The sequence below is a fragment of the Stomoxys calcitrans genome, chromosome 4, assembly GCF_963082655.1.
Source record: "Stomoxys calcitrans chromosome 4, idStoCalc2.1, whole genome shotgun sequence".
NCBI lineage: Eukaryota > Metazoa > Arthropoda > Insecta > Diptera > Muscidae > Stomoxys > Stomoxys calcitrans.
In genome coordinates, this window is record NC_081555.1 from 85082344 (window position 1) to 85097761 (window position 15418).

The window sequence follows — 15418 nt, forward strand, 5'->3', positions numbered from 1 at the left end:
AGAGCTAGACCCACTGATAAGTATACCGATCGGCTTAGAATCACTTCCTGATTCGATTAAGCTGTGTCCGTCTGTCTGTCTGTCCATGTATTCTTGTGATCAAGCTACAGGCCGCATTTATTGCCCGATTGCATTGAAATTTTGCACATGGCACTTCTTTGGCCCAAAGACGATGGATTTTGAACAAAATCGGTTCAGATTAAGATGTGGCTCCCTTATATATCTTTCATCCGATATGGCCTTTTAAAACTGTAGAAGTAACAATTTTGTTCCGATCTTTACGAAATTTACCATGAGGTGTTTTATTTGAAGTCTCAGATTTAGATATAGCTTCCATATATATATCTTTCATCCGATATGGCCCTTAAATTCTGTATAAACCACAATTTTGATCTGATCTTTACAAAATTAACTTTCTAATATGTATGCAAAATTTCGTCAAAATCGGTACAGTTTTAGATATAGCTCCCATACATATCTTTCATCAGATATGGCCTTTTAAGGCTGTAGATGTCTGATCTTTTTGAAATTTAGCTTGGGGTGTTTTATTTGACGTCCTCATATGTGTAAAAAACTTTGTCAAAATCGGTTCAGATTTAGATATAGCCCCCATATATATATCTTTCATCCGATATAAAATTTAGAGGATGTAGAAGTCACAATTTTGGCCCGATCCTTACAAAATTTAGCATGAGGTGTATTAGTTTACGTCCTAATATGTGTGCGAAATTTCATTAAAATCGGCACAGATTTAGATATAGCTCCCGTATATATTTTTTATCCGATATGGCCTTTTAAGGCTGTAAAATCGTCAAAAAATTATACAAGTCGATATTCCAGTAGGTATGCAAATTCCAATAGGTCGATATTCCAATAGGTATGCAAAATATAAGTCTGACTAGATTTGGCGATACTTTACTTTACTTTAATTGGCTATGACAGAATATTTGTTCCACTAGCCGAACGTAGAATAGCGTTGCAAGCGCCTCAATCTTCTGCGCTCATTCTAAAATCTCTGCCACCAAGTTTCGAGGTGTCTCCCACCACTTAATCTTTCCATCGGGCTTTTGGTCTTCCCGGTTTGCGTGTACCACCGTGTTTGCCTTCAAAAGACTTCTTTGCTGGAGCTTCATCATCCATTCTGACAACATGACCTAGCCAACGCAGCCGTTGTATTTTGATGCGTGTAACTATGCTATGGTCGTCATACAGCTCTTGGTTCATACGTCGCCTTTATTCTCCATTAACGCAAACTGGTCCATATATTTTACGAAGAATCTTTCTCTCAAATACTCCAAGCACTGCCTCATCTGCTTTCACAAGTACCCATGCTTCAGAACCATATAACAACACGGTGTATCAGTGTCTTGCATAGTGTAATCTTCGTCTGTCAAGAGGTGGCCTTGTATCTAAACTGTTTACTTAGTCCAAAGTAACATCTATTTGCCAGTATTATTCTTCGCTTAATCTCAAAACTAATGTCTATTGTTTCGGTTACGGCGGAGTCGAGGTAGATAAAGTTACTGACTGTCTCTAAGTTGTGGTTTCCAACTTTCTCCATTTTCTTGATCTGCTCAGTTGTGCAAGGCTTTTTGGGAGTTGAAACCATCCATTTCGTCTTATCTCCATTTACTTCCAGACCCATTTCACTAACTCTCTTTCGATTCTTTCAAAGGCCGCAGTTACTACTTCCGGTGACCGACCTATGATATCGATGTCGTCGGCATAGGCGAGTAGCATGTGTTCTCTTGTGATTAGTGTGCCATATCTATTCACATCAGCATCTCGTATAATCTTCACCAGCAGGATGTTAAAGAGATCACACGATAGGCTGTCTCCTTGTCTGAAACCTCGTTTGGTATTAAATGGTTCGGAGAGATTTTTTCCTATTCTAACTGAGAAACGCGTATCAGCAAGAGTCTTATTAATTTTGCAGGGATACCAAACTCAGACATGGCTTGCAATACCTTTGAACGTAAAGGAGTATCGAAGGCGGCTTTGTAATCAACAAAGAGATGGTAGGTGTTGATTTGTCCTTCTCGAGTCTTTTCCAGGATTTGGCGCAGTGTGAATATCCTGGTGTATTTACCAGGTCTTAAGCCGCATTGATAGGACCCAATTATCTCATTGACTTTAGGTTTTAATCTTTCACACAGTACGCGGGAGACTATCTTGTATGCGATGGGGAGGAGACTTATTCCTCTGTAGTTGGCACATTCCGTTCTTGTGTACGGAACATAGTATGCTGAGGTTCCAATCATCGGGTATGCGTTCTTCTAGCCAGATTGCTCAGATAAGCTGATGCATACGCCTTATCAGCGTGTCGCCTCCGGTCTTAAATAGTTCAGCGGGTAATCCGTCGGCTCCTGCTGCCTTGTTGTTCTTTAGTCGGGTCACTGCTATATGGACCTCATTCTAACTAGGAGGTAAACATTCTATACCATCATCAGGGATTGGTTCTGCGGTATCCTCTTCGCCGCCAACATCGGACACTAGCAATTGGGTAAAATGTTCTTTCCATATCCTCAGCATGTTATCTGTGTTAGTTACCAGATTTCCTTCTTTGTCTCTGCAGGAGGATGTGCCTGCACCAAAGCCATCGGTTTGATGTTTAATTCTTTGGTAGAATTTCCGGACTTCATTTTGTACATCCCAATTCGCTCACACTCACGTCTTTCCATTTCCTTTTTCTTTCTGCGGATTATACGTTTCTCCTCTCTCCTTTTCTCCCGATACCTCTCCTTCATCTAGCGTGTTGCTACTGATTGCAGGGTTGCCTTTTATGCAGCATTCTTGGCTTCAGTAGCATGTCGACACTCTTGGTCGTACCATGGGTTTCTTGGCGGAGGCTTCCGGTACCCAAGTACGGATTACGCGGTACTTACCATGAAGTGGGCAATAGTTTGCCACTGCGCCATTATATTATCGTAACATGAAGTGCTTTCATCAAGCAGTTGGGTCAGTCGAGTGGACGTTATCTCGTGGAGGCTAAACTTTCCGACTGTTGGACCAAAAATGTCTTACTTCCCTATCTTCGCATTAAAATCTCCCAGAACGATTTTAATATCATGGGCGGGGCAGCGGTCATATTCTCTCTCTAGGCGCTCGTAGAAAATATCCTTGGTCTGCTCGTCTTTGTCTTCCGTCGGGGCATGGGCACAAATAAGGCTGATGTTGAAGAATCTGGCTTTTATGCGAATTGTGGCTAGCCTCTGGAGAGATTTGGACATAAGTTCTAATTATTAAAAATACATTTTTTTTTCTTATTATCGGATATTGTCCGAATTTGTCAAAATTTAGTTTGCATAGAAATTTGTATCAAAAATTTGTTTCCAAAGAAATTTTTATCAAAATTGTGTTTCCATAGAAATTTTTATCAAAATTGTGTTTTCATTGAATTTTTTTTTAATTTAATTTCGATAGATTTGGTTTTTTATTTTATTTCGATAGAAAATTTTGTCAAATTTTTTTCCCTTCAGCAAATTTTGTCAAAATTGCTTTCCCATAGAAAATTTTGAACATATTTGGCAAAATTTTTTAAAAATTTTATATCCATAGAAAATTTTGTTTTCACAGAAAACTTTGTCAATATTTTTGTTTGTTTTTAGTTTTGTGCTGGATATCGCTTGAGGCCATCACATGCCGGGCCTAAAATACTCATTTTTAGAGAGGGTAATAATTGATGTGGTGTGCATGCGTGTGTGTTTCGTTAAATTACTAAAGTGAATGGGAATAATGGCATATGGGAAAAACTTGCAATTAATCTTCATTGTAGAAAACACACCTGTCAAATTATATGTCGAAGGGATTGTGAACAAAAATAATGACCATGCAAAATACAAGGCAACGAAAGTGTTTTTTGTAATATGACTACACATATACTATGCCATATCGGCACTCTTCATCAAGTTTCATATTTAGGGTTCTAAAAGGATTTCGCAGTAAGTGGAAGTGAATCACCATAAGAAATCGTTAGCGTCAAAAAATGTTATACACATGGAATTGGTTTGTACCCTTTATTTTAATAGGAGGTCCTATAGGTTAAGACACGCAAACTTTTTAAATTTACCTTTTTTTTGGTCAGAAACTATAAACTGTTCTTTGTGCTACCCCACCTCTGTATTATTCCAAAGGCGCTAAATTTTGCCTATTCATCAGAATCTTTCTATTATGTTGCCTATGCATTAGCCATTATTCATTTTATCAAATAAAATCCATTGCTTATACAAACATTTATCATGGGTTATTGCAAACATTGTAGCACACATTTGTCCTACTTCCATGGAGGAACCATGGAAGCAATATGTAAATGACAAATGCACCGCAAAGGATTAAAACGCATTCATCAAAGCAAGGCTTATTACCTACCCAACAAAACAACGCCACAACGCACATACAGAGCAACACGCATACGAATCTTAAATAGAGAATCAACGAGTTGATAGGAAATATGCATTAAATCAAACAGACACATATATTATCCGCTCCCTCTCAACTCTCTCAAACACACAAATAATCTCACTCTCACATACTGTGAAGCGCTACGATTTGCATTAACTAGAACTAGGGATGCCATCCCGTTGGGAAAAATTCAAAATAAAATAAAAATATATTAAAAATAAAATAAGAGAGAACAAGTAAAAAGGCATCAAGTTCGGCAGGGTCGAACTTTGGATACCCACCACATCGGGTGTATATGTAAATCACCAATCGTCATAATTCTGTGAAAAATGCATAATTTATACGCCCATAACAGCTTTATCAAAATATGAGCCGATTTAGACCAAATTCGGCATGGACATTGAGTGTTCTAATAAATACAAGTCACTGTTCATATATATCCAAATATAGACCGACCTGAAACATATAGGACACGGATGACGAAAAACCTTACATAAGTCACTCTGTCAAATTTCAGCGAAACCGGATAATAAATCCGCTTTTGATGGGGCCAAGACTTTAAATAGAGAGATCGGTCTATATGGCAGCTATATCTAAATCTGTACCGATCTGTGCCAAATTAAAAAAGTATGTCGAGTGGCCTAAAAAATCTCACTGTCCCAAATTTTGGCAAAATCGGATAATAAATGCGCCTTTTATGGTTCCAAGACCTTAATTGGAGAGATCGGTCTATATGGCAGCTATGTGTACCGATCTGTGCCAAGTTAAAGAAAAATGTCGAAGGGCCTAACGCGACTCACTGTCCCAAATTTTGGCAAAATCGGATAATAAATGCTCCTTTTATGGTTCCAAGCTCTCAAATCGGGATATCGCTCTATATGGCAGCTATTTCCAAATCTGTACCGATCTGGGCCAAATTGATCAGATATATCGAAGGACCTAACCCAACTTACTATCCCAAATTTTTGCAAAATCGGACAATTAATGTGGCTTTTATGTGCCTATGACCTTAAATCGGCGGATCGATTGTGCCAAATTTCATCCAAATCGAATGAAAATTGAGGCCTCTTGAGGTTCAAGAAGCCATTACTGGGGATAGGATTATATGGGGGCTATATCCAAATCTAGCCCATTTGCAATCACCAACGACCTTTATTGAAAAGAAGTATCTGTGCAAAATTTCAAACGGATATTCTTATTCGTTTGAACGCTATCATGATTTCGACAGACGAACGGACGGACATGGCTAGATCGATTCAGAAAGTCAAGACGATCAGGTCACGTCAAATCGGAAAATCGATTTATACGGGAGCTATATCTGGTTATAGACTTATTGGGACCGTTTTTGGTAGGGTTGATGAAAGACATAACAAAACACTCCGGGCAAAATTTTAGCCAAATGGGATAACGATTGCGTCTTCATTGGTCTTAACATGTCAAATTGGAAGATTGTTTTAAATGGGAGCTATATTAGGTTGTGGACTTATTGGGGCCGTATTTGGTTGAGTTGATGGAAGACAGAACAAAACACTCCCTGCAAAATTTCAAATCGGATTCCAGGGTCTTAACATGTCAAATCGGAGATCGATTTATATGGGAGCTATATTAGGTTATGTTGGAGGCCACCATAGCGCAGAGGTTAGCATGTCCGCCTATGACTCTGAACGCCTGGGTTCGAATCCTGGCGAGACCATCAGCAAAAAGTTTCAGCGGTGGTTTTCCCCTCTTAATGCTGGCAAAATTTTTGAGGCACTATGCCATGTAAAACTTCTCTCCAAAGAGGTGTCACACTGCGGCACGCCGTTCGGACTCGGCTATAAAAAGGAGGCCCCTTATCATTGAGCTTTAATTTGGATCGGACTGCTGTCATTGATATGTGAGAAGTTTGCCCCTGTCCTTTAGTGGAATGTTCATGGGCAAAATTTGCATTTTTTATATCAGGTTATAGATAGGTTACAGATATGTCATGGAAGTCATAAGGAACCCCTCTGTGCTAAATCTTAGTCAAATCCGATATCAACTGCGGCTTCCAGGTCTAAACATATCAAATCTCGGTTTATATGGGAGTTATATCAGGTTAACAATATTGGCTGCTACGGCCTCAAAAAGTTGAATCAGACGATCGGTTCATATGGCAGCTATATACGAATATTGTCCGATCTGCACCATACTCGACACGTATGTCGTCCCGATAGACGGGAGGATAGAGAGCAACACTACGGTACTGAAGAAAGCACTCGGCGTGCTAGAAACTTCTACCGAAGGTGTGTTGTTTGTGATCAAATTCATCTGTTGTTTGGCAATTTCTTTTCAGTAATCAATTAAAACCCTTCAATTTCTGGTGGTGTTCATTTTCACTACCCTTTAAGTGAAATAACCACCATACTCAATGATCCAAATTTTAGCGAAATCGGATTGTAAATGCACTTCTATTGGCTCAAGATCTCAAATCGGGATATCGCTCTAAATGGCAGCTTTATCTGGACTACACTCGACACGGCTGTCAAAAAATCAAGTATCACGCAATGGTCCTATAGTTTTAGGGAAATCGGGCAATAAATACACATTTTATTGTCTTAAGACCTTATAGTGAGAATCGGCCAGTGAGAGATATGGCAGCCATTAGCCAAGCCAGCCCAGCTTTCTGAGCTTGGAAAATCTTGAATTTTTCTAGATTTTCTAATAGGGTTCTATTAATAAAACTAAATTTTTCAAATTTTCATTTCAATAGAAAAATATTTGTCTGTGGCAACTCCGATTGCAGGCGGGCATCAAATGCATTCCGCAGTATGTACTTGTGCATGTGCTTAAATTTTTCTACAAATGAACAAATACAAACATCATCGCCTACCCCAGCGAACAAACAATCAATGAGAGCAGTTAGCGCAGTACAGGCATTATGCGAAAAATGAAAAGGAAAAGTGAACAACAACAGCAACGGCGGCAGGCAGTAGCATAGCAGTGGCAGTAGCAACAGCAGATGTTTGCAACAATAACAAAAAAGAACTCTCATTTATCATTTGGCATGAGTTGAGTTGAAAGTATCATCGTCGTTCGTTCTGGTCTCAATCGCCGTTGTTGTAGTAGTAGTCATTCACCACATTGCACTCTAAATGGAGGGAGCAAATAATGGTTGCTCTGTTTTTAGGCATTTATGCGGGGTGATAAAACGGTGGAGAAGAGGCTGATGTTTGCTGGTAGTGGTGGTGGTGGTTGTGGTGTTGGGGTTCGTAGTGGTGGCTTAAGCCATAACAAATAATTTAGGTTGGGTGTTCCTCGCTGTTGTGTGTTGTTTTATTATTGTCGTTGGTGATGTTATTGTAAAATTCTGATGCAGTTGCTATGTTTACACAACAAATTGCTATAAAGGGGATCATCACCATCAACAACGACAACAACAACGGCAACAATTACAGCAGCAGTACAATGGTGAGCAGTGGCAGCAGTCATTCTCTCCGAATGTTGATGATGGTGGCGTAAGCTTGTAGTGACAACCACCAAATTGGTGAGAGTGACATGAGGGGTCCTCTGAAAATTCCTGGTGAAGAAAGAAGGTGGCGGCATGTTGTGCTCCATTAAATCACAAAAATGTTGTCTATCTGGTTTTTGTTGCATTGCAATTTCCTCTGTGTTGTTGTTGCTACTGCTGCTGAAAGGTTTGGGAGATTCATTCTTTTCATTTTGTTTTTTATTTGTGTTTTTGTTTTTGCTCTTCATCTTCCCTCTTCAGCGTCTGTTGGTTCCCAGTGTTAATGGATAGGGTATGGGTGCTTTGGGATTTATGTATGGATGTAAGAGAAAAACGAAAATATATTTCGGCATAACCGTAAAGCGACAAAATGTAAATATACAATACTTGATGTTCAGCAGCCTCCACAAGGAAATCATCACATTTTTTTCAGTCGCCTTGCATAACATAATTGAAAAGCGAAACTTTTTAGTTTTTATAAATGCATAGATAAGATTTGTTTACACCACTGAAAACATTTTTCATTTTGCCATTTTTATGGAAATATTGGATTGAACTACACTCGTATTAAAAAAAAAAGTTTACAAGACATTTTTGTTTTGTGTGTCATGAAAAACTTATAAACATGCTCCAATTCATTTTAATGGGTATTAAGCATTGCAATCGAACTGTAGCCGTTTACTTTATGTACAATATGCGAATGTCTGTGGAAGTATTGGAAACGTACCAATGGGGCGTATACATATTTATATTAATGTAGCTCGCTCATACGCCACATGGGAACCATAGTTGATAGTTTTGTTAAAGTGTTGCTGTTTCTTCAAACAAACAAAAATACTTCTATAGAAAATTATTTCAACTAATTTATCATTCCGTTTGAACAACATCGAAATAAAAGTGTTCCAAACAAGAAGTGTTCTTTTGAATTACTTGGTATTTCGGTAGCTGTCACTTTTATTCATTGACATTTGACAAGTAAAAACTGCACCATTATTCAAAATGGAGCGATCTGCTTCCACCTGCAACTTTACGAGATATTGCATTTTTTGGGAACAATGTCGGTGCTCAAACGAGAAGTTTATGTAATATTGTGCAAGCCAAATTGAGAGATAAGTTTTTATGGGAGCTATGTCAGGTTAAGGGCCGACTCAGACAATACTTGGTACACATATTGGTGTGCTAAAAGTCATTGTGCAAAATTTCAGCCTAATCCAAAGAGAATTGCGCTCTCTAGTGGTTTTATAAGTACAATCGGGAGATCGGTTTATATGTGAGCTATATCAGGACCGATTAAGACCATACGTGTCTGACACAAATATTGGACGTCATACGAGAAGTCGCTGTCTTATCACCCTAATCGGATAGGAATTGAGTCCTTTAGGTACTCAAGAAGTGAAATAAATGGATCTGTTTATATGGGGGCTATATCCAAATTCAAATTCAAATTCAATCTCCAATGACGAACATCTATAAGAAGTATCTTTGCAAATTTCAATTGGCTAAATTCGTTCGACCTCTATCTTGATATCGGCCTATAGATGAACAGATCGATCTAGCTATATCCTTCCATCTGATCGTCTATAGGCCGATATCAAGATAGAGGTGGAACGAATCTAGCCACTTAACATATCAAGACGATAAAATATATATGCACTTTATAGGGTCTAAGATGAATATTTCGAGGTGTTGCAAACGGAATGACTAGACTTGTATACCACCCAACCTACGGTGGTGGATGTGAATCAACTTTAAAAATATACAAAATTGTTGAAACTTTCTCAAAAAAAAAAAAATTAAGTTTTTATACTTACTACCGGAGGATGGGGGTGTATTCGTTTTGTCATTCCGTTTGCAACACACCGAAATATCCATTTCAGACCCAATAAATCATGTATATTCTTGATCGTCGAAAAAATCTAAGACGATCTAGCCATGTCCGTCCGTCTGTCGGTCCGTCTGTTAAAGTCACGCTACAGCCTTTCAAAATAGAGATATTGAGCTGAAACTTTGATCAGTTTCTTTTTTGTCCATAGGCACGTTAAGTTAAAAAATGGGCTATATCTGACTATATCTTGATATAGCCCCCATATATTGTAGATCGATCTACCGATTTAAGGTCTTAGGCGCATAAAAGCCACATTTATTATACGATTTTTCCGAAATTTAGTACACTAAGTTGTGTTAGGCCACTCGACATCTATCTTAAATTTACCACAGATCGGTCCAAATTTGGATATAGCTGTCATTTAGACCGATCCGCCGATTTAGGGTTTTGGGCCCATAAAAGTCGCATTTATTATCGGATTTGTTATCGGAATTTGGGACAGTGCGTTGTGTTAGGCCACCTGACATCCTTCATCAATTTGCCCCAGATCGGTCCAGATCTGGATATAGCTGCCATATAGACCGATCTCTCGATGAAAGGTCTTGGGACCATAAAAGGCGAATTAATTTTTCGATTTCGCCGAAATTTGGGGCAGTAAGTTGTGTTAGGCCTTTCGACATCCCTCTTCAATTTGGCCCAGACCGGTCCAGATTTGGATATAGATGTCATATAGACCGATCACTCAATCTAAGGTCTTGGACCCATAAAAGGCGCATTTATTATCCGATTTGCTGAAATTTGGTACACTAAGTTGTGTTAGGCCCTTCGACATCTCTTTTCTATTTGGCCCAGATCGGTCCAGATTTGGATATAGCTGCCATATGGACCCATCTCTCGATTTAAGGTCTTGGGCCCTTAAAAGGTGAATTAATTCTCCGATTTCTCCGAAATTTGGGTCAGTGAGTTGTGTTAGGTCCTTCGACATCTCTTTTCAATTTGGCCCAGATCAGTCCAGATTTGGATATTGCTGCCATATAGACCGATCTCTCAATCTAAGGTCTTGGGCCCATAAAAGGCTCATTTGTTGTCCGATTTCGCCGAAATTTGGGACAGTGAGTTGTGTTAGGCCACTCGATATCCTTCTTTAATTCGGCCCAGATCGGTCCAGATTTGCATATAGCTGCCATATAGACCGATCTCTCGATTTTTAAGGTCTTGGGCCTTAAATCTTTTCAATTTGGCCCAGATCGGTCCTGATTTGGATTTTTTTATCCGATTTCGATGAAATTTGACACACTGACTTATGTAAGGTTTTTCGTCATACGTGTCCTATATTTTTCAGGTCGGTCTATATTTGGATATAGCTGCCAAAAGGACCAATATTTTGTTCTACAAAATTGAACAGTAACTTGCATTTATTTGACCACTCAATGTCCATGCCGAATTTGGTTCAAATCGGACCATATTTCGATATAGCAGCTATTGGTGCATGAGTTATGAATTTTTCACCGGACTATGACGAAAGGTTGTTTACATATATGGTGGGTATCCAATGTTCAACCCGGCCGAACTTAATACCTTTTTACTTGTTTAGTTTGGTTTGGAGGCTACCGTTGCGCAGAGGTTATCATGTCCGCCTATGACGCTGAACGCCTGGGTTCGAATCCAGGCGAGACGATCAGAAAAAATTTTCATCGGTGGTTTTCCCCTACTAATGCTGGCAACATTTATGAGGTCTCTCCAAAGAGGTGTCGCACTGTGTCATGCCGTTCGAACTCGGCTATAAAAAAGAGGCCTCTTATTATTAAGCTTAAAACTTGAATCGGACTGCACTCATTGATATATTGCCCATGAACATTCCTTAGTGGAATGTTCATGGGCAAAATTTGTTTTTGTTTGGTTTGGTTTGAATTACTGGCTTAAGTGTATGTCCATAGCGGCATGGGTCCGATTAATATCTGCACCCTCTTTTCAATCTAAACTAACCTACTTCTATTTTTTTGGTTTTTATTGTAGCTGAATCTATTCTCAACCAAAAAAAAAATATATAATCGACAGAAAAAAAAAATTACCCTAAGCGCCACAAGTTTTGAGGTGCTAAATGGATCATTTCGCCCATAGTGCAACGAACATTTGTTCCACTAGCCGAATGTAGAAAAACGTTCCATGCTAAAATCTCTGACACCAAGTTTCGAGGTGTCTCCCACCACTTGATCTTTCCATCCGGCTTTTGGTCTTCCAGGTTAGCGTGCACCACTGTGTTTGCCATCAAAAGACTTCTTTGCTGGAGCTTCTTCATTCATACCGACAACAGCCGTTGTATTTTGATGCGTGTAACTATGCTATCATCGTAATACAGCTCTCCATTAACACAAACTGGTCCATATATTTTACGAAGAATCTTTTTCTCAAATACTCCAAGCACTGCCTCATCTGCTTTCACAAGTACCCATGCCTCAGAACCATATTACATCACGGGTAGTATCAGTGTCTTGCATAGTGTAATCTTCGTCTGTCAAGAGATGACCTTGTTTCTAAACTGCTTACTTAGTCCAAAGAAGTATCTGTTTGCCAGTATTATTCTTCGCTTAATCTCAAAACTGGTGTCATTCGTTTCGGTTACGGCGGTGCCGAGTTAAAAAAATTACTGACTATCTCAAAGTTGTGGTGTCCAACTTTCCCCATTTTCTTTAACTGCTCGGTTGTACAAGGCGTTTTGGGAGTTGAAACCATCCATTTCGTCTTATCTCCATTTACTGCCAGAGCCATCTTCACTCATTCCCTTTCGATTCTTTTAAAGCCTGCAGTTACTACTTCCGGTGACCGACCTATGATGTCCATGTCGTCGGCATAGGCGAGTAGCATGTGTTCTCTTGGGATTAGTGTGCCATATTTATTCACATCTGCATCTCGTATAATCTTCTCCAGCAGGATATTAACGAGATCACACGATAGGCTGTCTACTTGTCTGAAACCTCGTTTGGTATTGAATGGTTCGGAGAGATTCTTTCCTATTCTTACGGAGGAACGCGTATCAGCAAGTGTCACCATGCAGAGTGTATTCGCGATTTAGTTGTGAAAAATTTCATGAAAGGATATGGTCCCGTAAGCGTGGTAGCCATTTGGCCGATGTTCTTTCTTTATCACTATTAACGTCATACCTTCGTCTTTATTATGAAATAAACTTTGGATTATTTATCTCAAAAGATTGCATTTCTCTTTGAATACCAAGATAACACCTCTTATTGGAAGCCCTATTTTATTTTAGGATCCTTAAAACATTTAAAGTGTTACTGCATTGTATTTGGAATTCATGGTCTTATGATTTTAAATGTTTACTATGTTCTTATTTAAGTTGTAGTATGATGAGTTGGTAGATTAACATATTAACCTTTCTGACCATAAATTCTGAAAACCAATTCTCTCAATTCTTTTGTACGAGTGCTGTTATATAAATTTCTGGCCTAGGCAACACCAAGTGTTGCCAGGTGCAGTCAGACATATCCGTTGCAAAATTTAACATTTTCTAGCTTCATCGTAACCAGAACGTTCTGTCAAACGACCATCATTTGTGTTATTTACAGTGATAAATTTGACAAAAAAAATATGATTTACACGTGAACGTTTTCGTGCGATCAACGACTATTGAGTTGTCAAATAGGGCTCAAAAAGTCCCCCAGCTCTTCCAAGCGCAGTAAGAGAGCAGAAAGACTTATTTTCCTCTATTCCGACACAAACTTATCATCAATGCTTAGAACAACAAAGCACATCAATATGACAAATGTTGTTGAAATTTTATATCTAGAAGAAATAAAATTGTCAGAAAAATAGATGATGTTTCACATACTCCATAGCCCCTTAAAAATTTGTAGGCATTAAATCAAAAAGATTACATTTTTTTCGCACAGCTGTGCAAAATTTTGTCATGCCCCATTTAAAATATTGTTATGATTTAAAAAAACAAAAAATCAAATTTGTAGGCATGCATATACTATATGCCATCCTCTAAAGTATGATGCCGTCAGCGAAATTTTATCATGGAATTTTCTTCTTCTTAAGATTTCCATTGACATAATTAATTTCATCATATTGGCTTTCAATCATTAATGAGAGAGATAGATGATTAGAGGCTTGGTTACATATAATAAATATTATTTGGGAAAGCGTCACTGATACGCCACCGCACACCAGCAAACGAATGAACGAATTTTTATTACTCATACGTACCATGGATCGAGACTTGTGGGAACATTTAGTCACTCGTGTATGACAAGGCTGCTGAAAAGTAGCAAATTTCTTTTCATTTCTGTTTTTCAATTTCCAGAAATCATTAAATCGTTATGGAATTAAGCATCATAAATTTTATATTCATTTTCAAGCTACTTATGATTCCTCTGGTTGCTATAACAACAGAATTATCACAAGATGTCAGGCAATAATGTTGTGTGTGTTTTTCTTGGGCGTTTGGGCAAAAATATGTGAACTAATTAATTTTGTATACAGCTGAAATTGCATTTTTATGCTTCTTTATGATGTGGGTCACCATGAAATTTCTTCTTTGAAATTTATGAATTGATTTATACGCTTGAGAGTTGTCAAGAAATGCTCCACAAAAAATAATAACAATATGATATGGAAGAGTAATTATTAATTTTAATGAATTCCTAGATTAAGAATTTTGTGGAAATGTGTACACCAGACAGATGACTTTGGCCATGAGAGGAACATGATATATAATTGGCAAACCTTTCGAAACCCATAGTATCACAGTTTCAAAACTCTTGGAAAAATCTCCCAATTGCAAAACTCAATGCATGCAGAAAAGAATTTAATTCATTATTCCCCACTTGAACTATATTCCTAACCAAACAACGATTTCTAATTCAGATATTTTTAATCACACACTTCAATTTGTCCCTAGGACTATTAAACGAATTTCAAAAGATTTTGCCAACATCAAAAACTCTTACCAAACATTTTGCATTAAACAGCATTTTCCGGTTTGCTACTTTGTCAAGCATGATTAAGGCGCTGCAAAAACAGGTTACTGGGTCAAGATTCAATCAGAGTTGTTTGGTCATAGCAACTCATGATAATGGAGATGATGTCGACTATAACGATGACTACAACGAGGAAAATGTGGACGATGATTATGACGATGGGAAATGAAATGCACGAAAGTGGAATTGCATGTTTATTAAAGCTAATTCAAGCCAAAGTGGAGAGGCAATAGTTTTTCAGTTGTGTGGGATTTATTTTATCACACACATCACTCGTACCCTCTTTACGACCCCTTGCCGCCAACATTTGTCTAACCGTAAAATTTTCCATGATGATATTGAATGGAAATCTAAAACTCGTAGTTGGCCACTGAAACCCTCTGCACATATACAAAAGATATGGTCAAATGACATGCAAACTATTCATTAGCTTGTGGTGCATGTTAGTTATTTTACTCTGTCCTTTCCACTGCTCGCATCAACATTGGCAAATGAGAGAAACTGTTCCAATCTTTCACACACACACACACACACGCACACGCACACACAAAAACGTACACATCAAAGGAAATTCGAATACTTTTGTTTGCTTTCATCGCCCAAGGAAGGATACAACAAATTACTGGGCTTAACCAAACTGGGGGGCCACATTCACACAAAGAGTTTCGCCAAACAATGAGAGAACCTGGGGGAGATTAGGGCAAATAAATGAAAACAGCTGAA

General features: G+C 38.4%; 1 protein-coding gene across 5 annotated transcripts in view; it reads left to right on the plus strand.

The window, feature by feature from the left end:
* The window catches only part of LOC106090166 (tyrosine-protein phosphatase non-receptor type 9), a 365847-nt gene that overhangs the window by 313384 nt on the left and 37045 nt on the right, over positions 1–15418 (plus strand). The window lies entirely within an intron of this gene.